We start from the raw sequence: 24,637 nt of genomic DNA, 5'->3' as shown, positions 1-24,637 counted from the left end.
AGAAATCACAGACCTAGTCCTACGTCAAGATGATAACTGAGCTCGTAGCAAATTTTCCCAGCTACAACTTTGTCCAAAACCACTTTTCAATATAATGTAAGTATCAAAAGTTATCAATAATTCAAGCAACTAAATGTCTTATGATTATGCTCAATCAAGTGTTCAGCAGGCAACATTGGTGTTTCTGGTGCTTAGAATACAGCAAAAAAAATCATGGCTACTATGTCACACTGCAAGATACAGTGTTGCTCACAAAACAGCTGCTTGATCATGCCATAAGATTATCAATCTCTTAAACAATTAATAACTATGTTATTTGACGTTTGACTCAACAACTATATTCGGCTATGTTGTAGTTGAGAAAATTTTCCAAAAGTATAGCTTTTGAATTTTTGAAAAATGCGATATGGGAAAAGGTAAGAATACATTGAAAAAAGTTTGGATTTCCCATAGTAATTTCCATATAAACTTCAAATGGTTTGTGCCAAGTCAGTTTCTTATCAAAGGAGTTAAAATATTGGGAGACTTATCAGGACCCGATTTGAAACCGTTTGAGCACTGTGGAGTGGAAATGTCAAAATTTGCATCAGCCTATTGTGTATGATCTACTTTCTGGCAGCTTTGTTTATATATTTGTCGAGTTAATTTTGGAGTCAGTAAAGTAGAAGTCGATAAAGCAAAATATTATAGAGCATTGAACTATGATGTGCAAAGCTATTGATATCACCATTTGAGGCACATAGACTCCAAGTGCGTCACAATTCGAACCAATAGTGTTGAGGTATGGTTCAAAGCATAAGATTCACACATGAAATGGATGTGTTTCACAATAAGTGTCAAATTAAGTGTAAGACACATGATGATGACGTGTGGAATTTTTTGATTATACTACTCACACGGTCGATCAAACAACTGAAAATTGAGCCCAGTCATCTCTATTTCATCAAAAGTGAGCTGAATTTTCCGGACATTTCCAGTAAAAACTTCTCGAATATGAGTAAAATCCATGAAAATTTTAATTGGACTGAGTGAAGCCTCTTTCAATTCGCCTTATATTCTAGTAGTTTTTTCCTATAAATATCTGCAATTTTCAACTCAATTTTGAGTAAATCCACTTTTTAGGAAATTGTTCAACAGTGCACAGTTATTAATTGAAAGCTTTCGGGATGTCGAGAAAATGTCCAACCCGAACCCGCCGTCTCCGGCTTGGCAATACTGACTAAATGCTGATTAAAAGTAAATTTGTACACCCCTCGCACGCCACTCGTGTTAGGAATCGAAAATCTTTGACAGTGGTTTGTTTACACTTCTATAGAGAGCAACTGGTGCAAGTTTGATCAAAGTAGTCGATCGTGTTCAGAAATAACGTCGAATGGAACTCGAAGGAAGAAAAAATACTGTGCACAAACACCTGGAAAATTCTTAGTGGTCCCGCTAAAGTACTGAAGATACCGAAAACAACAGTTCAGGGGAAACATGTCAGAAGGGTATAACTCGAAACGTAAACAATGACTTTGAACGTCGATTTCTCTTGAGTGACCACACATCCGCGGAATCTGACTACACCAGCTCATAGAACGAACATTTCTCTGTCAGATGATTTAGTTAGTTTGAGTGGGTGTGTTGTCATTCGTAAGAAACCGACGATCCAAGTCATTGTTTACGTTTCGAGTTAGACCCTTCTGACATGTTTCCCCTGAGTTTGTCGAGTGCTCAAAACCTACAAGGAAACCCTGAGTGTGGAAAGAAATCAGCGGACCTACGAAAAACTGGAACCAGGTATCGTCAGCAAGGTGTTGAGGTGCGTTAAAGTCAACCCCGGTCTTTTGATCTGAGATGTGGCCAGAAGGTACAATGTCAACTTTCATACGGTGCGGAACATCCTTACCAGGGAAGGATACAAGTCGTACAAAGTCAGTAAACATCCGAACCGACACAGAATTCCGTGGCCAAAAAGCGTGCAAGGCTCTTGTACGACCGTGTTTTGACGAAACACAAGGGCTGCACTTTGATCAATGACGAATCATACGTCAAACCCGATTTTAAGCAGCTTCCTGGTCAAAAGTTTTACATCGAGACTGGACGTGGGGATGTGCCGGGAAGATTCAAGTTCGTGTTTGATGACAAGTTCGCGAAGTAGGCCATGAGTTGGCAAGCGATTTGCAGTTGTGCATCCTCGACGATGACATCCCAAGTTTACATCGAAGAATGCCTGAAAAAGCGTGTATTGCCGTTCATTCGCAAGCATAGGGGCAAAGTCTTCTTTTGGCCCGATTTGGTCAGCTGCCGCTACTCCAAGGTGGTTCTGGAGTGGTATGCTGCCAACAAGATCGATTTTGTCCCTAAGCTGGGCAATTTCAAAGCAGCGACTTCGACGAAGCGCCGGGATAGTCAAGGACATCAAGCAAATGCGAGCAAAATGGAAGAAATGCGCTGATTCCATGTCCGTTTCCGCTGTGCGGGCGCTGATGGGCTCCATCAAGATGAGGGTTCGAGATTTCATTCCAACTGGAGAAATGTAACCATCTAATGCTTAGTTGAAGATGCTAATTTCAAATAACAGACTGTAGTGGTAATTTTTATACGATAGATGGAGTAGATGAAAGCATAGAGTTGATAGTTCCGTTAGAGTACGGCAGTGTGAAGATTGCATATAGATATTAGAATAGCGAGCTAGAACAACTTTTAAGGAAGGTACAAATCGGTTTTTTCATCTCTCTTTACCAAACTCCCCCTTTGGAGAGGGATGGTGAGGGGTGTCTATAAAAGCTTGCATGAAAGTAGATACCTATCAGCACTCCCGATCGCAACTCTAGCTCCTTCAAGGCCCTGTGGGAATGATTAATTCATTCGTCGTTGTTGACCAATGTTGCCTCTTCACATCTCCAAGTCGAAAGAAAGGATGCTCGGTTAAATTTTAAACTAGATCAATGCATTCATTATCGGGAGTCATGTGATCGATATTACTATTTAAATTAATTATGTTCTACACAAATAAAAAAAAAGGTTGAGCTTGGGATTGAACTCACGACCTTCTAATTGGAAAGCGGAAACGGTAACCACTACTCTACTTATTTCGCCTTGTTGTAAGACTGAATCAGTGTTGTCGAATAATGAATCTAATACGTCGTTTATAAAGCATTTACAAATCATGTGATTACAACATGGACGCATAGTTGTTTAAGAGCTATTATGCTGACTGTATTCACCTTTATTCAGCAATATTGTAAAGTAATGCAATGAAATCTAATAAAGGAGCTGAAGAACATTTATTAAACGTCTAATAAAGCAGGTTATTAAATCAATTGAAAACAGTCGAATTAAAGTGTCAATGCATGTACAAATTACACTTATTCAGTTTGTTATTAGAATGAACTTCTGGCGTTGAATTGGGAAGACATTTAACACTTTTACAGCTTTTAATCAGTAATCAGGGGATCAGAGTGGAACAATGAGCTTTTTCAGCACATAATTCGAAAACTCTTTTTATTCAGCATTGTACACTGTTATACAGCATTTATTCAAAAGATATGCTTATTTGTGACTTTGAATTGTTTGTTGGGTGGTATAAGAGCTATTTTGCGGAGTGTATTCACCTTTATACAGCAATATTGTAAAACAATGCAAAGAAATCTAATAATGGAGCTAGAAAACATTTATAAAACGTTTAAAAAAGCATTTTATTCAATCAATTGAAAACAGTCGAATAAAAGCGACAATGTATGTGCAAATAACACTTATTCAGTTTGTTATTAGATCAACCTTCTGGTTCTGAATAAGGAAGACAGTCAACGTTTATAAAGCTTTTAATAAGGAAATTAATCATATCAGAGCAAACGGCAGAATACAGGCGCATCTATCAACCTGAATGAGCTTTTTTCAGCACATAATTCGACATTCTGTTTTATTCAGCATTGTACACTGTTATACAGCATTTATTAAATGTGTATGCTTATTTGTGACTTTGAATTGTTTGTTGGGAAAGTCATTTATTAAAGGTCGAAAATCCACCATCAAGACGTTTGTGCCACTTGTAAATCTATATATTTTCGCTTCATGCTCGAGGGCATCTCTTTCCAATCCATTTTGAACCAGAACAACGAACGAATTTTAGATTTCATGAACATTCGAAAAATAAGCCGTACCCTAATGTACACACAATTCAGTTCCTTCTTATTGACACCGGGATATTGGTTAAACTTTTCTGCAATTAGCTGACCAAAAAACTTAAAATACGAGCTATTAACATGTTAAGATTGCCATTCATAAAATGCAATCAGTTTGTTTTGTTGGCTACCGACAGGAGAGACGTAAAATGCTTTCGCCAACTAGATTTGACCAGACCCTCACCATGATAAGCCAAATCCCTTGCCATTAGTCTATCGTGTGACAAAAGGTCGAAAGACATAATAGTTGATGCATAAATTATGTCACGCTCTAAGGAGGGAGGGGGGGGTCTAAGATTTTGTGACAAGCAATGCATTAGGTATAGGAAAAACGTCACTATAGGGGGGAGGGGGTAATTTTTTGCCCGATTTAGCGTGACATAATTAATGCATGGGTCCTAATGTCACAAACCAAAAGGTCAAAAGCCAAAAGGTTGAAAGACAAAAGGTCGAATGACAAATGGTCGAAAGACAAACTGTTGAATGATAAATGGTTGCAAACACAAAAGCTCGAATGGGCAAACGGTCGAATGGGCAAAAGATCGAATGGGCAAAAGGTCAAATTATGATAACTAGGACAAACGGTAGATTTATGAGAAGGGGGACAGAAATCCGAATGGACAAAAGGCTGAATGTACACAAGAAGGAATGTAGAATAGGTCGAATGGACAAAAGGTCAAATGGATAAATTTCGAATGGACAAAAGGACGAATTATTCAAATAGGGACAAATGGTTGAACGATTCAAAGAGAACAAAATTAAAAAGGTCGAATGGACAAAACGTTGATTAACAAAAGGTATAAGGTAAAAAAGGTCGAATTGTGGTACATTTTGATGTGAAGCACACTTGGCCAGATGAAAAATTGTTGAAAGAATAATTAACATGCTTAAGACACCGTGACGATAAATATTAAATGACTAATCATCAAAATAGATGCATTTTGTCATTGTATGTAAGAACGAGCAGTGATTAAAAGAACGAAAAATAATGATAATGCAATCCTAGCTTTCAGTGTCAGGAATAGTGAAAAAACTTGTAAACCGATTGATTCAACATCGATTGTTTGACAAAAGTTCGAAAGACTAAAGGTCAAATGACAAACTGTTGAATGACAAATGGTCGAAAGGACAAAAGGTCGAAGGTACAAAAGGTCGAATTGGGAAATGGTTGAATGATGAGAAGGGGGAAAAAGATCTAATAGAGAAAAGGTCGAATTATTATAAGTGTGACCAATGGTCGAATGGACAAAACGTCGAATGGCCAAAATTTCAAATGGATAAAAGGTCGAATAACAAGAAGGGGGACAAAAAAACCGAATGGACAAAAAGTATAACGTACACAAGGTCGGATATAGAAAAGGTCGAATGGAAAAAAAGGTTGAATAGACAAAAGGTCGAATGGTCGAAAGGACGAATCATTCAAATAGGGACAGATGGTTGTACGATTCAAAGAAAACAAAATAAAATGGTCGAATGGAGAAAATGTTGATTGACAAAAGGTATAAGGTATAAAAGGTCGAATGGTGGTACATTTTGATGTGAAGCACACTTGGTCAGATGGAAAATTTGGGAAAGAATAACTAACAGGATTAAGACACTGCTAAGTTAAATATTAATAATGGCCCTTATTACGAGTGTCACTTCACGGTGAAAATGAAGTGAATGTGACCACTTGTCACTCACGGTGAAGTGATTGCCATGCTAATCAAATGGGAATCACTTCACCGTGAGTGATAAGTTGTCACTTCACCGTGAAGTGACAACGGTAATAAGGGCCAATGTAATCCTAGCTTTCAGTATCACGGATGGAAACACACTAAGATTATTTTACCGAAATCTGTGAAATTTAACCGAAATCTCAACAGCTGAACGTTCCGTAAACAGTTCGGTGATTTTTCACAGATTTCCTGTGATTTTTCAACGAATATCTGTGAAAAAAAAACAGAAAATCTGCGAAAAATCACCAAACTGTTTGCCGAACGTTCAGCTGTTAAGATTTCGGTAAAATTTCACAGATATTAGTGAAATAATCTTAGTGTGAATAGTGAAAAAACTTAACAATCTGCAATAAACTTGTAAACCGATTGATGCCACATCAGCTTGTAAAAAAGCATGATAGAGTTCATTCAATATGCACTATTCCGAAGGATTCTACCAGTGGTTATAAGAAAGAAGAGCAGAGATGAAAAGGAAGATTTTATCACGATGGGCAGAGCAACATTGTCTCACCTACAGGAGCGGCTGGGATCTGATGAAAATTCATTAAGAGATGTAGGTAGACATGAGAAATTATTTACATTCATTTCGTGGCTTCATTTAAATTCTGACTTTCCTGAGCCTTAACCCCTTCAAACCTTCCCCTTGGCAAACAACAGAGCCGTATTCGGAACCTCAAACCTGCACCTCGAAGAAATCGACAAACTCTTGTCTTTAAGTAGCCGTCCTCCGCTTGCAGTCGATTGAACAGTTGTTATCGCTGTCATACTGTTCCACAATCAACGCCATGGATGAATAACTCCGTCCAGCTTAGCGTAATCCATCAGGAAGCTTCGGAACCAGCGTCAATCAGGACTTAAATCAGTGTTCTTGGAATAGATTTGGCACAGACAAACAGACGTAACTCTTTGAATAAGTTATCCGTGAAAATATAGTATCTCAAAACATAGAACCTCAGTAACGACATCTCTCGGGCTTCTCGCGGAAAACAAGCTTGCTCGCTAACTCGCAAACAATATTACATTAAAGTTCTTTAGAATGTATAGAAACGTCAAAGTGATCCGATGCCAGCGCTGCGGCGAGTAGTTCGCGGAACTCATAATATTCAAATCAACCGTTAAATGCGTGCACAAAGATACACAATGAAGAGTTACGTCTGTTTGTCTGTGGATTTGGTTTGCTTAACTCAGTTTGCTTATTCTGGTGAAATGTCCGCACTGCAGCAGTGATTTTAGGCTAGATACATCAATTTACGTGTTCTTTCACAATTACAAACAAACAATTACTAAAGTTATTTTCATCAACAGAATTCCGAAAATTTAAACACATCACAGCACACTGATTGGCACGTTAGGGCCACTGCGGTGACAGAAACGTCATCCACAAACATTTTGCTTGAAGCCAAAGTTTTTGGCTCTTTGGTTCAATTATCTTTCAATCTAAAGTGGACCCTACACGACAGTTTGTATTGACAATAATCGTATTGTCAATACATTTTATATTGACGGCAATACATCGGTATTGACAATATTTCTGTATTCACATCATCAATATTATTGTCAATACTTGTAAGTATTGACAATATTTCCTACCGTGTGGGGTTCGCTTAAGACAGCTGATGCAAGCATTGAGCAATTAAGGTCCGTTCACATAAATGTTCAATTTGATGCGCTACAAAATAAAACTGAGTTTATGTTCAGCACATGTGTACATTTAGGAATCACATGTTTATTGTACTATTTTTTTTAATTCTGCTTGCTAATCATGAAGAATTCACAATTTATGAATGACAATTCATAAATGATTTTTTATCGCAAACGTGTCGTTAAAGCACGTATAAACATAACATAAAGACTGTAGGCTACAGTGATGACACCACCAATGGTGGCGGCTTCAGCAATGTAATATAAAACGGCATCACTTTGTTTTTTTTTTAATTGCTGCTATGGTTTAACACTTTGTTGACAGTCGTTGATCTTCTCTTTAGGATGAAATAAATAAATCCAAAACAAATCAGATCAGATTCCGGATTAGAAATCATAACTATAGGACCAACTCAGGGGCAACTTGACAGCTCCGGTATATTGCCAGTGTACTCCAACAATTTGGTGCTGGTGGTTTTGTCAAACTCACAAATTTCAGAAGTGATATCTTAAAAGGGTGAATGCGGAAATGATATACAGAAAACAAAATTAAAGTTTAAAATTCATCTTATTGTTGCGCGCTCACCAAACCGCACACGCGATGTTAGCGACATAGGAACTCCAGTTATGCCAGTTAAAAATTTCGCTTTGATTCTCAGGGAACAAATGATAATTGAACAAGGACACTTTCGGTATTTTAAACGCTATTGCTATTATCGTCGATGATGAACAAAGAAAGCATGGTTTTACAGAGAGTAAAGCTGGGTTTAGACTAGGCAAGTCAAATGATCAACTCAGTTGAATTCAATTGACTTGAAAAGTTGAGCCTGGTTCAACTTTTTTCAATTCAAGTGAGTTGATCAAGTCAGTTGAATGACATGGCTTACACGTTCAATTTGCGTTCAAGTCAGTTGAATTCAATTGACTTGTCCTGTCTAAACCCAGCTTAAGAGTGTACTAATTATACGTAGCTAGTACTGCAAAATTTACAATTTGAGGAAATAACATAAAATAGTACAACGTTAGTACAATGATAGTACAACGATTGTTCAACGATAGTACAACGGTGTACTTTGTACGTATATCGAAGGCTTCTAATGAATTTAAACATAATATGTGATATATTGTTCAATTTTTCTAAATTTTAAATATCTTGCTACAACGGATCTGTGACCATTTATTATGTGCAAAAATCATCAGAGCTCAATTTCAGTTAATATTCTAGAACATTCTGATTAACAATCACTTCACTTATATGATCACTACATTTTCAGCGTTCTTCATGGTATTTTTATTGCCAATGTCACTATGCCCATAACTGTGTAACTAAATAATAGAGCATACAAATTTATGGACTCATCTGCTTCTTGAGGCTTCAAGTTTGGTGAGGAATAACGTTAATGATACGGACGGATGTAACAACAAATAATCACTTTAATTTATTAATATTAGAAGCTCACTATAATTTTTTGTGAGACCCTTATTTGATTTATCAAGATATTGCGATGATTGTTTACTCCTGCAAACATGCTCATTAGGATTCTATTTTCAAACCGTTCGTAATATGTTCCAACGTTGAAATATTTGTGGTGATTATTGAGTATTTTCAATTTAATTTCCGAAGTCTTGCATGTCAGAAGAATACACAAGAACACAAGAATAGAGAAACACGGGAAAGTAAACTTTTGTTTATTCATATGGCAAGCCTTTATCGCACCACTATGGTGAAAAAAGAAATCTGTAGGCTGATTATATTCAAGAGGAAAATAAAATAGAAGATAGCAAAGTGTTTTTCTTGCCGTTTGATTATAGAGGAAAATGAACCCCCATCAATCGGTTTCAATTTGTTTGGATTATTTCATTTCACCAATAATAAATTCGCTCTTATCATATAGCATTCTTGCTTGTTGTTTGACATCCACACATGGAAAAACAAAAAGTTGGATTTCCACAGAGAAATGCCATTGCGGCGGTGAAGGACTATCCCTTTGTTTATGTTGTGTGGCGACATCTACTATTTGCAAGTGGGTACGTGAAACTAAGGTTATCTGTCACCTTGCCGGGGACTTGTATAGGACTTTTCTCGGATCTCTCCTACAGTCAATCCCCTGCAAGAGTTGTTAAAGTGTCAACACACAAGTTGAATATCAGTTTCTATAACCTTGATATAACTGCATTTGGTTGTATAGAACTTTACTCAACATGATTACATGAAGATGTATTACTGAAGTATTTAAGCCCTCAGGGTCATCCACTAACGTGATTGAAATTGTTGCTTGGCGAGTGTCAGGTCAACACATTCCTACCCATTCCTTTCTTGGCCTGCGTTAGGGCGCGGCCGGCGTTGCTATTGCCTAGTTTGAGATCACCAGTTTTTACACATTGAGGATGGTTGCTAGTCCCAAGCATCAGGATTTTCCAGTAATCAAAGGATCACTTCTTAGTCCTTGTTACTTTTTATGACTTGATAATAGTGACAAGACTCGGATAGTGACCACATTTTTATATTATACTAGCTGAGTGTGCCCGGCCTTGCTCGGGATTCAATATTAGCTTGAGTTTATGCACCAATAAAAAAAATCATACTATATTGCACGTAGCCCCCCCCCCCCCTCTCATCTAAGGGGCTACCCCTATGACCTTCACATGCCAAATTTGGTCCCATTTGCTTGATAAGTTCTCGAGTTATGCAGAAATTTCTGTTTCATTTGTATGGGAGCCCCCCTTTACATATGGGAAAGGGGTCTCGAACCATCATAAGATCCTTTCCCTGTCCCAAAAACCCCTGCATTCAAATTTTCACGCCGATCGGTTCAGTAGTTTCCGAGTCTATAAGGGTCAGATAGACAGAAATTCATTTATATATATATATACTAGCTGAGTGTGCCCGGTCTTGCTCAGGATTCAATATTAGCTTGAGTTTATGCGCCGATTAAAAAAAAAAAGCATGCTATATTGTACGTAGCCCCCCCCCCCCTATAATCTAAGGGGCTACCCCCTATGATTATCTCCTTATACCCCCACACTCGCCCCCACATGCCTAATTTGGTTCCATTTGCTTGATTAGTTCTCGAGTTATGCAGAAATTTCTGTTTCATTTGTATGGGAGCCCCCCCTTACAGAAGAGGGAGGGGTCTCGAACCATCATAAGAACCTTCCACGGCCCCAAAAACTCCTGTATACAAATTTTCACGCCAATTGGTTCAGTAGTTTCCGAGTCTATAAGGGTCAGACAGACAGACAGACAGACAGAAATTCATTTATATATATATATAGATAGATAGAAGATAGATAGATATAGATATTTCAAATCAAAAATATTGTTTATGTTCATAGATTTCACATAATCCTTTTCCCTTTATCCTTCTCCTTTTCCTTTCCCTCTTCTCTTTTCAGAAAGCGAGTAATGACGCTATTCGCCTTGACACCAGTCCCGAAGTGACGATTCTTCACACACATTTTGACAGTTACTTATGGGGTTTGCGTTGGAGTGAGAGAATAAGAAAAAGTCCGCCATGTTTCACACATAGACTGACAGTTGCATATGAGATTTCTCCATAGGAGTAAAGAGTTACAGAGCTCTCGTCAACGCCAATAGCCATAAGTTATAAAAGGCTAGGACAAGAGTTAGTGCTTGTACCCCAACCGTCAGAAGAAAATGGAGCATCACTTAACCTTTCTAGCTTTGATGCTTCCAACGACCAACCAATCATATAATTACCTCCTAAATCGGAACGAACGGTACGAGATGGCTCAACGTTTTCTGAATCATCTTGTCCCTTAAATGCTGCACTGTAGGCCTGGCCGTTTTGATATGTGTGACACATCTTCAATGCGAAACATTTATCAAATAGACAAGAAAAATGATACAGGTATATATATATCATTTTCCAGGATGCTTTCAAGAACTGGCTGTGTGGGTGTTGGATTAGATTAGATTATATTAATTGCATTTGTTGCTTGGCGTTTCCGGTAGCGACAATATCGGTAGCCACGATTCACATGGGTCGATTCCACAGGCACTAAGCGGTGGCCAGATCCATAGCGTCATATAAATCAGGCATCTTCCTCCCGGGATGAGCGATCAGCATAACCACCGGTACCTCACCCTGTTTGAGTCATCAGGGTTCAGGATTATTATGATACTCTATTGTGCATTCATCAACAAATTAGATAGGCTCTATTTAAACAGCTTACAAATAGCAATTTGATCGATTCAATCATACACTATTTTATCTCGTCGTAGTGGTGAAGCTACAGCTCATACACTATCTATGTATTGGTGTAATCTTGCACTGTGTTTACACAAAAGTTCTGCTTGATTACTTTCATTTAGTGTCTATCTTTTATCAACGATGAAAGAATTTCGTGCTGTGGTGATAAAAAAGTTTTTCGAATGAAAGCGCCCAGGTGCTATTTTCAACAGTTTGGAGAACCTGGGAGTAACGCGTGATTTTGTGTATCGAACCATTAGAAGGTACCGCGAGACTTCCTCGTTAGGTGACCGGAAAAGATCCGGCCGAAGACGTGCAGCTAGGACTGAACGAGTGATTAAGACCGTCAGGGAATGAATTCGACGAAAATCACAACGCACTGTACGTAATGTCTCGAAATCGACCATGCACAATGTACTCAAACAGGACCATGGATGCCAAGGCTTGAAAGAGCAACGCTCCTTCTATTGCGGCACGCAGGAAGAGACTTTGTTTTTTGTTTCTGATGAAAAATTATTTGTTATGCAGCAGTCTCACAATGTCCAAAACGATAGGTTGTGGGCTTGCTGGTCCAAGGGCATTCCAGATAGTGACAGAATCATGCCACGGTTTCAAAGCGGTGGTTCCGTGATGGTTGGGGGAGGGGGTTGTATTTGCAAGCGCGGCAAGCTACCGCTTGTTTTCATCGAGAAAGCCGTTGAGATCAACGCTTTATACTTACTTACCTTACCAATCAGGCTAAGGCCTTGTTGTCCTCTGCTGTCCGAAGAAGTCGTCTCCACTCTACTCGATCCATGGCCACAGTTCGCCAGCCTCGTAGTCTGCGAAGGGTCCGCAGGTCACCTTCTACTTGGTCGATCCACCTTGCCCGCTGCGCGCCTCTTCTTCTTGTTCCTGTTGGGTCGCTTTCTAGAACCATTTTCACTGGGTCGTCGTGCGGCATTCTTACGACGTGCCCAGCCCACCGTAGTCGCCCAATTTTTGCAATGTGGACGATGGATGGTTCTCCCAGCAGCTGGTGCAATTCGTGGTTCATTCGCCTCCTCCACGTTCCGTCATCCATCTGCACTCCACCGTAGATGGTACGCAACACCTTCCGTTCGAAAACACCAAGGGCGCGTTGGTCCTCCACGAGCATAGTCCAGGTCTCGTGGCCGTAAAGGACCACCGGTCTAATCAGCGTCTTGTAGACAGTCAACTTCGTGCGGCGGCGAATTTTATTCGACCGGAGCGTCCTCCGGAGTCCAAAGTAGGCACGATTCCCTGCCATAATGCGTCTTTGAATTTCTCTGCTGGTATCATTTTCGGCGGTCACCAGTGAGCCCAAATACACGAACTCATCGACCACCTCGATTTCGTCACCGTCAATCTGAACTCGGGGTGGGAGGCTAACATTGTCTTCCCTAGAACCTCTTGCTTTCATATATTTTGTCTTTGATGCGTTGATGGCAAGTCCAATCCGTCTAGCTTCAGCCTTCAGTCTGATGTACGTTTCCGCCATCATCTCAAGGTTCCGTGCCATAATGTCAATGTCATCGGCGAAACCAAGGAGCTGGATGGACTTCCTGAATATCGTGCCACTCGTGTCTATCCCAGCTCTTCTGATCACACCTTCTAACGCGATGTTGAACAGCAGACACGAAAGTCCATCACCCTGCCGTAACCCCCTTCGAGATTCAAAGGGACTCGAGAGTGTCCCCGATACTCGAACAACGCACGTCACTCGATCCATCGTCGCCTTGACCAATCGCGTCAGTTTATCCGGAAATCCGTACTCGTGCATAATCTGCCATAGCTGATCTCGATCGATTGTGTCGTATGCGGATTTGAAATCGATGAACAAATGATGTGTGGGCACGTTGTATTCGCGGCATTTCTGCAGAACCTGCCGAATCGCGAAAATTTGGTCCGTGGTAGCGCGGGCACCCATGAATCCCGCCTGGTATTGCCCCACGAACTCTCTTGCATATGGTGACAGACGGCGGCATAGAATTTGGGAGAGTACCTTGTAGGCGGCGCTCAGCAGTGTGATCGCGCGGTAGTTGCAGCAATCCAACTTGTCGCCCTTTTTGTAGATTGGGCATACGACACCTTCTATCCACTCCTCCGGTAATATCTCCTCCTCCCAAATCTTGGCAATTACCCAGTGCAGCGCTCTAGCCAGTGCTTCACCACCGTATTTCAATAGCTCACTTGGTAGTTGATCTACACCAGTTGCTTTGTTGTTCTTCAGCCGACCGATCTCCTCCTCAACTTCTTGAAGATCAGGGGCCGGTAGCCTGTCGTCTTCTGCGCGTGCTCCAAGGTCTGTTGCCGTGCCACCTTCGTTTTCTGCTGCTTCACCGTTGAGGTGCTCGTCATAGTACTGCTTCCACCTCTCAATCACCTCACACTCGTTCGTGAGAAGGTTACCGTCCAAGTCCTTGCACATATCGGCTTGCGGCACGTAGCCTTTGCGCGAACTATTTAGCTTCTCGTAGAACTTCCGTGTGTCGTTTACGCGGTACAGATTTTCCATCGCCTCGCGATCTCGATCTTCCTGCTGACGCTTCTTCCTTCGGAAAACCGAGTTTTGTCTGTTCCGCGCTTGTCTGTATCGCTCCACATTCAATCTCGTGCGGTGTTGCAGCATTCTCGCCCGTGCTGCATTCTTCTCCTCTACTAACAGTTTGCATTCGCCGTCAAACCAGTCATTTCTTCGGTCCGGGATTGCAGTACCTAGTGCCGCTACAGCAGTACTACCTATGGCTGAACGGATGTCCCTCCAGCCATCTTCAAGAGAAGCTGCGCCAAGCTGCTCTTCCGTGGGTAGTGCAACTTCCAGCTGCTGCGCGTAGTCCTGGGCAACTCCGGTGTCCCGTAGTTGCTCAATGTTGGGTCGTGGCGTTCGACTTCGACGAGTGTTATGCACCGTCGAGAGTTTTGAGCGCATGCATACTGCAACTAGGTAGTGGTCCGAATCTATGTTCGCACTGCGGTACGTGCGGACGTTGATAATGTCGGAGAAGAATTTCCCGTCGATTAGAACGTGATCGATTTGGTTTTCTGTGTGTTGGTCAGGTGATCTCCAGGTGGCTTTGTGGATATCCTTGCGGGGGAAAAAGGTACTTCGAACTACCATACCCCGGGAGGCTGCAAAGTTCACGCATCGTTGGCCGTTGTCGTTCGATACGGCATGCAGGCTGTTTGGCCCGATTGCCGGTCTATACATTGCCTCCTGTCCTACCTGAGCGTTCATGTCACCGATGACGATTTTGACGTCCCGTTGCGAACAGCCGTCGTACACCTGCTCCAGCTGCGCATAGAACGCTTCTTTCTCGTCGTCGGGTCTCCCTTCGTGTGGGCAGTGCACGTTGATTATGCTGTAGTTGAAGAAACGGCCCTTAATCCTCAACTTGCACATCCTCGCGTTGATCGGCTGCCAACCAATCACGCGTTGGCGCATCTTACCCAGCACTACAAAGCCGGTTCCCAGCTCGTTGGTGGTGCCACAGCTCTGGTAGAAAGTAGCCGCTCGATGCCCGCTTTTCCATACCTTTTGTCCCGTCCAGCAAAGTTCCTGCAGTGCTACGACTTCGAAGTTGCGTGGTTGAAGTTCGTCATAGATTAACCTATCGCAACCCGGGAAGCCGAGCGATTTGCAGTTCCATGTTCCGAGTTTCCAATCGTAGTCCTTATTTCGTCGCGTAGGTCTGTGCCGATTGTTCCGATCCGTATTTCTTTCTTCGGTATTTGTAACTTTGTTTTTTTCCAGGGCGGCTTGTTGGGCCTGCCCCAACCCCCTGTCTCGCCGGGGGACCATCGTGCACAGCTCTGTTTAGAGTCCCACGCTGGCACTAGGACGGTGATCAGCCGCTCCTAACATGGAGAACAGACGCCGTTTTGAGCCGCACCTCCATGGTGAGCAGACGCTCAGGTTTGGTGAAGCATTTCCTCTATCACCGTACTATGGTTACCGCGCCAGTGTTCGCGTCGCACCTCTTCACTTTGCTATTGCCGGACTGGCAACATTGCCCAGGCTACGCCAACCAGCTGTGTCCATGTTTCAGCTGGTAGTCTTTTGTTATCATATGACTCGAGGAGGCGTGAAGTAGGAACTTGTGAGGACCAGGGCTAGGTATTCCGCTCCTTCCAGGTTGTCAACTCACCATTTTGTAGCCCAACGCTTTATACGGTAGAGCGCTACTTCGTTGTAATCGCCCATTTCCGTTCTATCGATCAGAAAAGATCAACAATATCAATGATTTAACCGTGCAAAAATTAATAGGTTTGTTCCGATGCGTTAGTTCATGAGCTACTACATACCTTTTTCTACGTTTATCCGTAGGACGAAGAAAATCTAATGACGTTTCAATGCGTTAGGACTGAATTGAAACTCGAAGGACGAATATAGAATCAAGAAGCAGAATTAGATTTTGAACAAAATCTCTACAATTTGTGACTCTTTATCAAATCGAACGGTACGTATGGAAAGGTGAATAAATTTAAAAGTCACCTTTGACAGAAATATTCAATTTTCTGTTCAAACCCGTTCAATAAAAAAAGGTAAAGCATGAGTTGCGCTTAGTAGGACGGAAATTAGATCAAAACCCCTATTATAAAACGGAAGCTTTGCAGAATGTCGTGAAGCCAAGCTTAGAAAGAATGTACGGGAAGGATGAAAACGTGTTTCAGCAGGACGTAGCGTTCATATAGCATTTTGGCCAAGGAAGAACGGCCTTCCAATTCACCAGATCTAAACTCCTTGGATTATTTTGTGTGGTCATACATGCTGTAGAAAATCAAAAAAGCACAAGGTGTCTACTTTGGCCCAGTTCAAAGCCGTAATCCTTCGAATTTGAAACGAAATGCCGATGGAAGTCGTGTATGCCACTTGCGATGGATTTGAAAAAAGTTTGAAGCAAGTCATAAAGGTTAAAGGCGGTGTTATTCTGAAACATATGCTGTAATTGATTCATGTAATATTACACTTCCATAAAACCAACTACCAACCAGAAACAGTCTATATGGAGGATTATCTCATATATTCTATGGTGTTATTACTTCGCTTGATTTAATGATTGTTAGTTAGAAATTAGCGATGGAATTCGAAAGTGACAGGTACGTTAAGTCGTTACCTTCCCCTTGGCATACTACAGAACCGCATTCGGTACATTACAGTTGTTAACCTCGAGGAAATCGATAAACTTACGCTTGCAGCCGATTGAACAGTTCAACCATAGAGGTAACTTTAAGACCAGAAGGTCCCGAAGAAACGTGCTCAACTTTTTAGCTCAGCTCTGGTACTCTTTTTGGTCCCAAGCTAATCGATACACCCCTCGAAACGTAGGAAAATCCACGAACCCCTCATTTTATCTGTCAAACATTCATAGCGAATCAAAACAAACATAGTGTAGTACAAAAATTTCGACTAGAATGGGATACGCTTATAAATTTAAAGGTAAGTATCAATAGGCTAGTCAAGTAGTGAGCCAATTTAAAATCGTCAGTTTCCACCGGTTGGTCGTACTGTTCCATAATCAACGCCACGGAAGAAGAACCCCGTCCAGCTTGCCTACCAGACCTACCAGAAACTTGAACTTTGTCAGAATGTACTGGTGGTTGACGCGTGTTTCCGGATTTATGATGATCCTGCGTTGAGCTTCGGAACCGGCTTCCATCAGGGCTACAATCAGTGTTTTTGGAACAGCTTTGGTTTGCTTGACCCCGTTTGCTTATTCAGGTGAAATTTCCGTGCAGCAGCAGTGATTTTAGGCTAGATACTTCAATTTATCTTTATCAAACAAACAATATCTAGAGTCATTAAAACTTCAGGGTTGCCAAACTAATGCGATGCTTGATTGGCACGCTTCGACACAGATTAATTTTTCTCATATAAGCCCACAGTAATCTATGCATTTTCGTGGGCAGCTTTTATCCGAGGAGCGCATGTCGATAGAAATTTCTACGCCCCATTAGTATTGACTAGAAAAAATCAGCTGATTAGAAAGCCAGTTTAAAATGTTGCATTCATTCCATGAGTCGTTCTATAAGAACGCTCTGCGTGATACATTTTTATGATGGCAACGACATTGACACTTAAAAAATAAAACACTCAGCATCAGGTACGGTGGCAAGAAGATTAAATTTCCCAACCAAGTGACAAATAACACCTCGGAAAGCTGTCAGCACACGTTTATTCTTTAAAAAAAACCAAGCAACCGAAACTTACACGTCTTAATTGGGTCATCGTATTCCACAACGATCAGTGGCAACGCCAACACCGTCGCCATCGGAACGTCGGTCTGCACGTACGGGTCATTAAGGGGAAAATCTCGCGCGTTGTAGGGGGAGATTGCAAGTGGTGGAATGAGTGGGTGGGTGTTTGTGTGGATGTCTGTGATTTTTCGCCGCGCTTCAATCTCTGTCCCCATGCTGTGCCAGGCCTGGTCAGTTAGCCGGATCGTTGGTTGGTGCAATCAAACTTAAATCAACGGAACCGATGTGGTTGTTGTGGTTGTCGTAGTGGTAATACTGGATAAAATAAAAATATTTTCATCGCGTTCATGAAAAACACACCCCCACGCGCGGGTGTGTGTCTCTGGGAAAAATAAAAACACCGCGTAAAATACGACACACAAACATAAACAAACGCACTGATGTTGATGATGGACAGATTCGTATTAAATTATGGGGAAAAACTCAATTAGTAATGCCGAGGGGCGATTGCAGTGAGCGTTTTCAATTAATTTGCGGTTATGTTATTTGGGGGACCACGCCAAACCTCGCGAAACCGGCAAATATTTTACACTTTAATGCAAACACACACAGACACAAAACAGAAATTATGCAACTCGAGCTTGCAGAGGACAATCACAGGTGAAACCGCAAAATGATGGTCGGGGATGTTTTCGTCCATCCCATGAGACAATCGTGGTCGGTGGTGGTCAGCAGCTAAAAGGGACACAAATAAAGCCTATTTATGTGGTTGAAGGCTAATGGCGCTGTAAATTACTCGCATGGTAATTCGGTGGTCAAATGTAAAGCTAAAGCATTATAATCTACATTGTCGGGCAGTGGACGAATCAATTAACATTGGAATCTGTACTAACATCGGTGTAATGAGCTTATCACTTTGACAACCTGGAATTAATTGATTTAAATGGCTGATTTGGTACCTTCAATAATATGCAATCGTAATCAGTAAATTGCAAGACAATCGGACTTGATTTAGGAGTGCCCCAAAGGAGTGCCCCAAAGGAGTGCCCCAAAGGAGTGCCCCAAAGGAGTGCCCCAAAGGAGTGCCCCAAAGGAGTGCCCCAAAGGAGTGCCCCACTTTCGAAAAGTTCCCAAGGGGGGGGGGGATAGAGAACTACTTCGGCCTAATCGCCCAGTTTGGGCCTATCGAGCAAAAAACTTCAAATAAATCCATGATTTCAGAGTTAAGAAGTCAATTATGCGTTTGGTACGGTACTTTAGTTAATAAGCTACCGAACGAAGTCAATGAGAACGCGTGGTGTGAAGGTTTGCACCCATTATTCTCAAAAACAAAAGAAGCGCTCCGACCGAATCAATTTTTATCTTCATCCGATAGGCCGAAGTGAATTCATTGGCGTTTCAATGCGTTAGGCCTAGTTTAGAATCCGTAGGCCGAATTTGGCGTCAAGAAGCAATGTTAGACTTTTGACAATAGTTCAACGATTGGTTTTTCTTTATCAAATCTAACGGTACATACGGAAAGGTAAATAAATTTGGAAGCCAACAGTAATAAAAACATTCCGTTTGGTGCTAAACTGCGCTAGATTAAGAAATATTAAGTGCGGGTTGTGCATAATAGGTCGGAAATGGGATAGTTAACCCTACATGAAATTGTGGAATTCGAAAAAATGTCGATGCCTAATAAAACGTCGAAATCTAGTGTAATTTCGGTATTTTTGTTTTGTCAAAAATCGACTTTCAGGGATTTAGAATGTTTTCATGAGTTGTAGCGAGATTTTTAATATTAATGAATTGGTTTCTAGAACTGTTCACAATCGACTCCAAACTACTTGTGTATCGCTGTAAACCACATTTTAGTTAGGGTGGTTCACTTATTTTTCATTAGGGTGGTCCAACAAATCAGAATACATGAAGAGTCATAACTTTTGACCAAATGCATCTAAACGTAATTTTGAAAATATCATCAGGGTTTATTCTAGAGTTTTTTTCAAAATCGTCGTGTCAAACTTTTTTCAAGGTATTAAATTTACATAAGCTTTTATTATTAGGTTGTTCCTTTCAGTACTTTAAGCAAAAATTGTAAATTGTAGAGTAATTCCAAAAAATTTACAGTCAAATCAGATAATAAACAGCCCCAGTTTGCACCCAAAAACACAAACTTGCAACTCTTTACCTGACAATAACACAGTATATAAGGTACATCTTCTTTGTTTTCTTTTTTTTTTTTATTAAAAAACACCGTGTTTTTCGCTCGAGTATAATCATCGAACAAAATACGTGTATTCAAAATACAGTTTATCATACCGACGGTGATTTTGATTAACATGGGTGATATTTGGTTAGTTGGAGAATATCTAACGTCATTCGTACATTCAGTGAATCTACCAAATCATAGTGAAGTTTTCCGTAAATAGGGGAAATGGATGTAATGTCAGGCTAAATGCCCCTAATTTGGGCCCATACATAATTTCAGTAATCGACTAAATTTTCAATAGTACTCAAAAATATCCATTAGTACCGTCTCAATAACGGGTTCATCTAGATAAAATTGATAAATAGCAGTTTATTAGCCATGCGCCCAATCTTAGATACATGGGCCAACATTAGAGCCATTTCCCATATATGTTTCATTTTCGAGTTGAAAGACAAGTTATTCCTTAACAATAAAATAGGGGAAATGACGGCTTCGGCATGCCAGACTATTTTCGGCAACCCAAATTGAAACACTATTTTCACTGGGTTTTCTTACGAAAACACTTCGCTGAATGCATGCAAACGATTCTTTATGCTTTCAGCTTCAATTTGACTATATTTTTACCACTGAGAAAAAGCAATCTAGCAGGGTTTTCTTGAAATGAAACACACGCACTACAAATTGTAGCTGATTTTGAGTTGCCGATAATAGAACAGCAGATTTACATGCAGTTCAAATGGAACGGTTGCCTAAGAGAAACTGGTTGCCGACAATACTCGCTCTCACTAGAGAAGATTGGAGCTTTGTAAAAGCGTTTCAAAACAGTTTTTGACAATTCTTTTGACTGAAATTGTTAGAGCAGCTGGCAGCAAAAGATTGTAAACAAACCAATACTGCATATGTGTGCGTTCCTTAGAGAAAAAGGCTATAGAAAGAACGTCGCTGCTTAGGTTGCCGAGAATACGTAAATTCCCCTAAATTGAATGATGTTTGGAAGAAGAAAAACCTAAACCTTTAGTGAATGATGTGAGTATACATACAGGGGTTACTCAAAATAACTAGGATAGGCAAATTTTTGGTCAACTTTGGAGTGTTCTAACTTCGTCAAATATGATCCGATTTTAAATCTTCCAAGAGCATTTGACTGGAAAACTAGTATTGTTCTACGGTGTAGCCACGAAAATAATCATGGTCACCGGATACCGGAGATATTCCGGGTTTCCGGAGGGCTTGTCTAACTTGATTTGTGGGTTTTCATGAATAGGCTTTCCATAAACATCAAATGAATCATTGACCACATTGGCCGCTCTTGGAATCACGAGATACCCCCGAAGGATCCTGTAGCAGGGGTCAATTGCATTTTTACATCAACACATGCCGTGCGACAGCTTTTTCTGCAAGTTTTTTCATGAATAGGCTTTTGATAGACTTTAAATGGATTAGTGACCACATTGGCCCCTCTCGGGACCTCCGGTATGTTCCCGGGGGAACCTGGAGCAGAGGACAATTGCATTTTTACACCAAAACATGCCGTGTGACAGCTCATTGTTCTTGGTTTTTCATGAATAGACATTCATTAAACTTCAAATGGATCAGTGACCACATTGGCAGCTCACGGAATCACGGGATACCCCCGGGGGAACCTGTAGTAGGGGGCAATTGCGTTTTTACTCAAAAACATGCCGTGCGACAGCTCTTTCTTCATGGGTTTTCATGAATATGCTTTCTATAGTATTGAAGTGGATCATTGACCACATTGACCTTTCCGGAGTCACTGGAATGCTACACTCGTTTGTACAAGGCCAAAGTGGTATTCAAAATTTGATCAATGCTCTCCAAATTTCAGAGTCTTTGTAGGGTATTGATGAAGAGCCAGGGAGTAGTCCAATCGAGTTTTAAAACGCCAAGCGGCGGAAGTTTTTTTTCGTTTTCTTTTTTATTTAACTGTTTGTTTCAAATTTGAAATAAATTACTTTTAATTTTAACGTAGGTGTTCCAACTATAGTCGCTACATTCATAGCCTGGCGGATAGAATTTCGATTTATCAAAAAGCGGAACCAATTCATCAAGGTACTATCAACTTTTAAAAACAAAACGTTGATTATTCTTTCCTCGTCAATCAAACACAAATTACCAGCATCATCGGATAGAGGAAACCTTTTCCAACCCAAAGATGGTATTAATTTTTGTAGGCGAGTCTTGAGTCACGAGAAAAGAGGTTCCAAAGTTTTGTTCGCAATAGCTGATGTGCTCTTTTCTGTTGTTGGTCGTGATTTGCTCGATTGGTTCCGCTATTTGACAGCTCAATTGGGTCCCGAGATTCTATCCACCAGACTATGAATATAGCGACTATAGTTCCAGCTACTACAGAAACTTACCAGCCTTAATTGTTATGATATATAGCTAAGTGTTTTTACATTGTTCCTACCTTGGCAATTCAATATTTTAAACAGGTTTTCTATACCTGCAAGCAGGGCTGGAAAGCACCTCGGAGCGTTTACAAATCAACTTTGTACATGCATCGCAAAACACTCGACAAAGAGTGTGTGGTTCACTCATTTGCTTCGCACACTCTTTTCCAACTAATCTTTGAGAATGCGAACCACACACTGAGTGGTACAGTCGGTGCAGCCAGGGAACTAATAAAATTCAACAAGCAGCTAACGTATTCTCTGAGTTCTTTGTCATCTTTGCTTACACGGTTAGAAAAAAGTACCCAAAAATAAGTTCTTTTCACTCATCTTGGCACTATAGTGCAGGAACCCAAAAGTAGGTAAAGCGGGTCAAAGTAATTTTCATTTACTTGTGTGCAATTCGTATGGAATTTTCCACTAGCTTTCAATCCAAAAGTAAGTTAGTTGTACCCAACAGTAGGTAAATATGATTATACTCAATGTTGGGTTCCCACACTTTACTACCCCTGTTGAGTGGTTTTGCTCCTCAGTTTTTGACAACATTAGAAGGAGAAAAGGAGACAAACTAGTCAAAAGTAAGTAAAAGTGAACTAGCCGTTGGGTACTTTTTTCTTACCGTGTATACCACGATAGCATGCACGCTATTTCAACACTACCCAAACTTGGGTAGCATCCACCCAGATCGATCAAAACTGCGACCTACCTAAAAATGGGTAAACATGCATTTACCCAATTCTTGATAAATGCACCTGCGACAGAAACTGGGTAACGGTTACTCAGATGTTGACATTTGATAACAGGGTAAACATTACCCATTTTAATAGATAATAATTGTAATGACCGCTGCAGTAGCTCTATCAAACATAACCTCACCCGAATAGCCTGTTATTGATTGTTGAGTTCGTATTGTCGGAAAAATATATAACTACGGAATACGACATTGAAATACCCGGAAAACGATAATTTATTTACCATTTATTGAGATATGATTTTAAATGAGTTCTATAAATTAGGAACAACAACAAACATTTGGCATCGAGAAAAGCGGCGCAGAATATCTCGATAACCTAGAATTAGGAGAATATTCAAAGCCCAGAAACTAACTATAGCTTCTGGTAGCATTCGCCATGAAAACAGTTCCATGTCTGTAAATTTTATAGTATAAGATTTATAAATTTTGAGCATTAAAACTTTCACTGACAGCGCAACAATCTCCCTTTTAACACCTGTGTCATTTTTTACTTTGGGAAAATTTCGATGAGAACCATTTACCCAGAATCTGGGTAGATTCTACGCATCATAAGAAAACTAGTTTACCCAGATTTTGACAACTCCTTACTGGATACAAGAATGGGTGCCATCCACTCAGTCACTGGGTACATTCAGAATAGCGTGTGCATAGTAGATGAAGAAGAGCGCAACAAAGAAGAATGCTTTACACTTAACACAGTGTGCAAGACTAGCAAACTTTGTGTTTGCTTGATTCTCACTGTGTGGATTTCATAAAATCGACGCATTGAGTGATCCTATAACAGCCCTGCCTGCATGTCAGTATGACAATTGGCATCTTCAAACTAAAAACTAAAACTAAATCTTATCCAAATATAAAGGGAATTAATCATTGCAATTGAGGTTTGCAACGTTTTTGCCTGAAATTATTAATTATTTTATTTTAGTTTTCAATCAAATCCATCTTATTTTTGCTTTATTACGTCCCTACTGGGACTTCACACCGGCCTAGTGTTCCACGTTTTTTAACCTGTTGGCTCCAGGGCTATTATAATAATATTAATCAAAATGCTGTATTACTTGACCGATGTTTTTGAAAAGCAGTATGCAATTCTTGTTAAAAACAAGCAGATGCAAAGTATCTATGTGAATTATGCACGACCTTTTTCCAAGTAGACCAGATGTTCTAGGTTCTCCAAATCATCTTGGAGTTCAGATGATCTATTCTACTAGAGCAACCAAAACTGGGACAATGCCTGTAGTATACAAATATGTCCAAACATATTTATAGTGAATTTGTAGATCTTGCACAACCTATACCCAAGCATACCAGATGTTCTAGGTTCTCCACATCGTTTTGGAG

At 40.5% G+C, this 24,637-nt stretch overlaps 1 protein-coding gene across 6 annotated transcripts in view; it reads right to left on the bottom strand.

Moving 5' to 3' along the window:
- LOC135714648 (diuretic hormone receptor-like) overlaps positions 1-24,637 on the bottom strand; it is a 185,262-nt gene that overhangs the window by 4,209 nt on the left and 156,416 nt on the right. Inside the window, exon 12 of one of the 6 annotated variants that reach the window (XR_010518865.1) lies at positions 17,951-18,252. The exons of the other annotated variants lie outside the window; for them this stretch is intronic. The gene's annotated coding sequence lies outside the window, so the exon portion shown is untranslated. The remainder of the gene's footprint in view (positions 1-17,950; positions 18,253-24,637) is intronic. 6 annotated transcript variants of the gene reach the window in all.

This window comes from Ochlerotatus camptorhynchus, unplaced genomic scaffold (genome assembly GCF_037179485.1).
Source record: "Ochlerotatus camptorhynchus isolate MF236.1 unplaced genomic scaffold, CSIRO-AGI_Acam_v1.1 ptg000686l, whole genome shotgun sequence".
Classification (NCBI taxonomy): domain Eukaryota; kingdom Metazoa; phylum Arthropoda; class Insecta; order Diptera; family Culicidae; genus Ochlerotatus; species Ochlerotatus camptorhynchus.
Note: the sequence above shows the minus strand (reverse complement) of the source record. Positions and strands in the feature narration are given on the sequence as shown.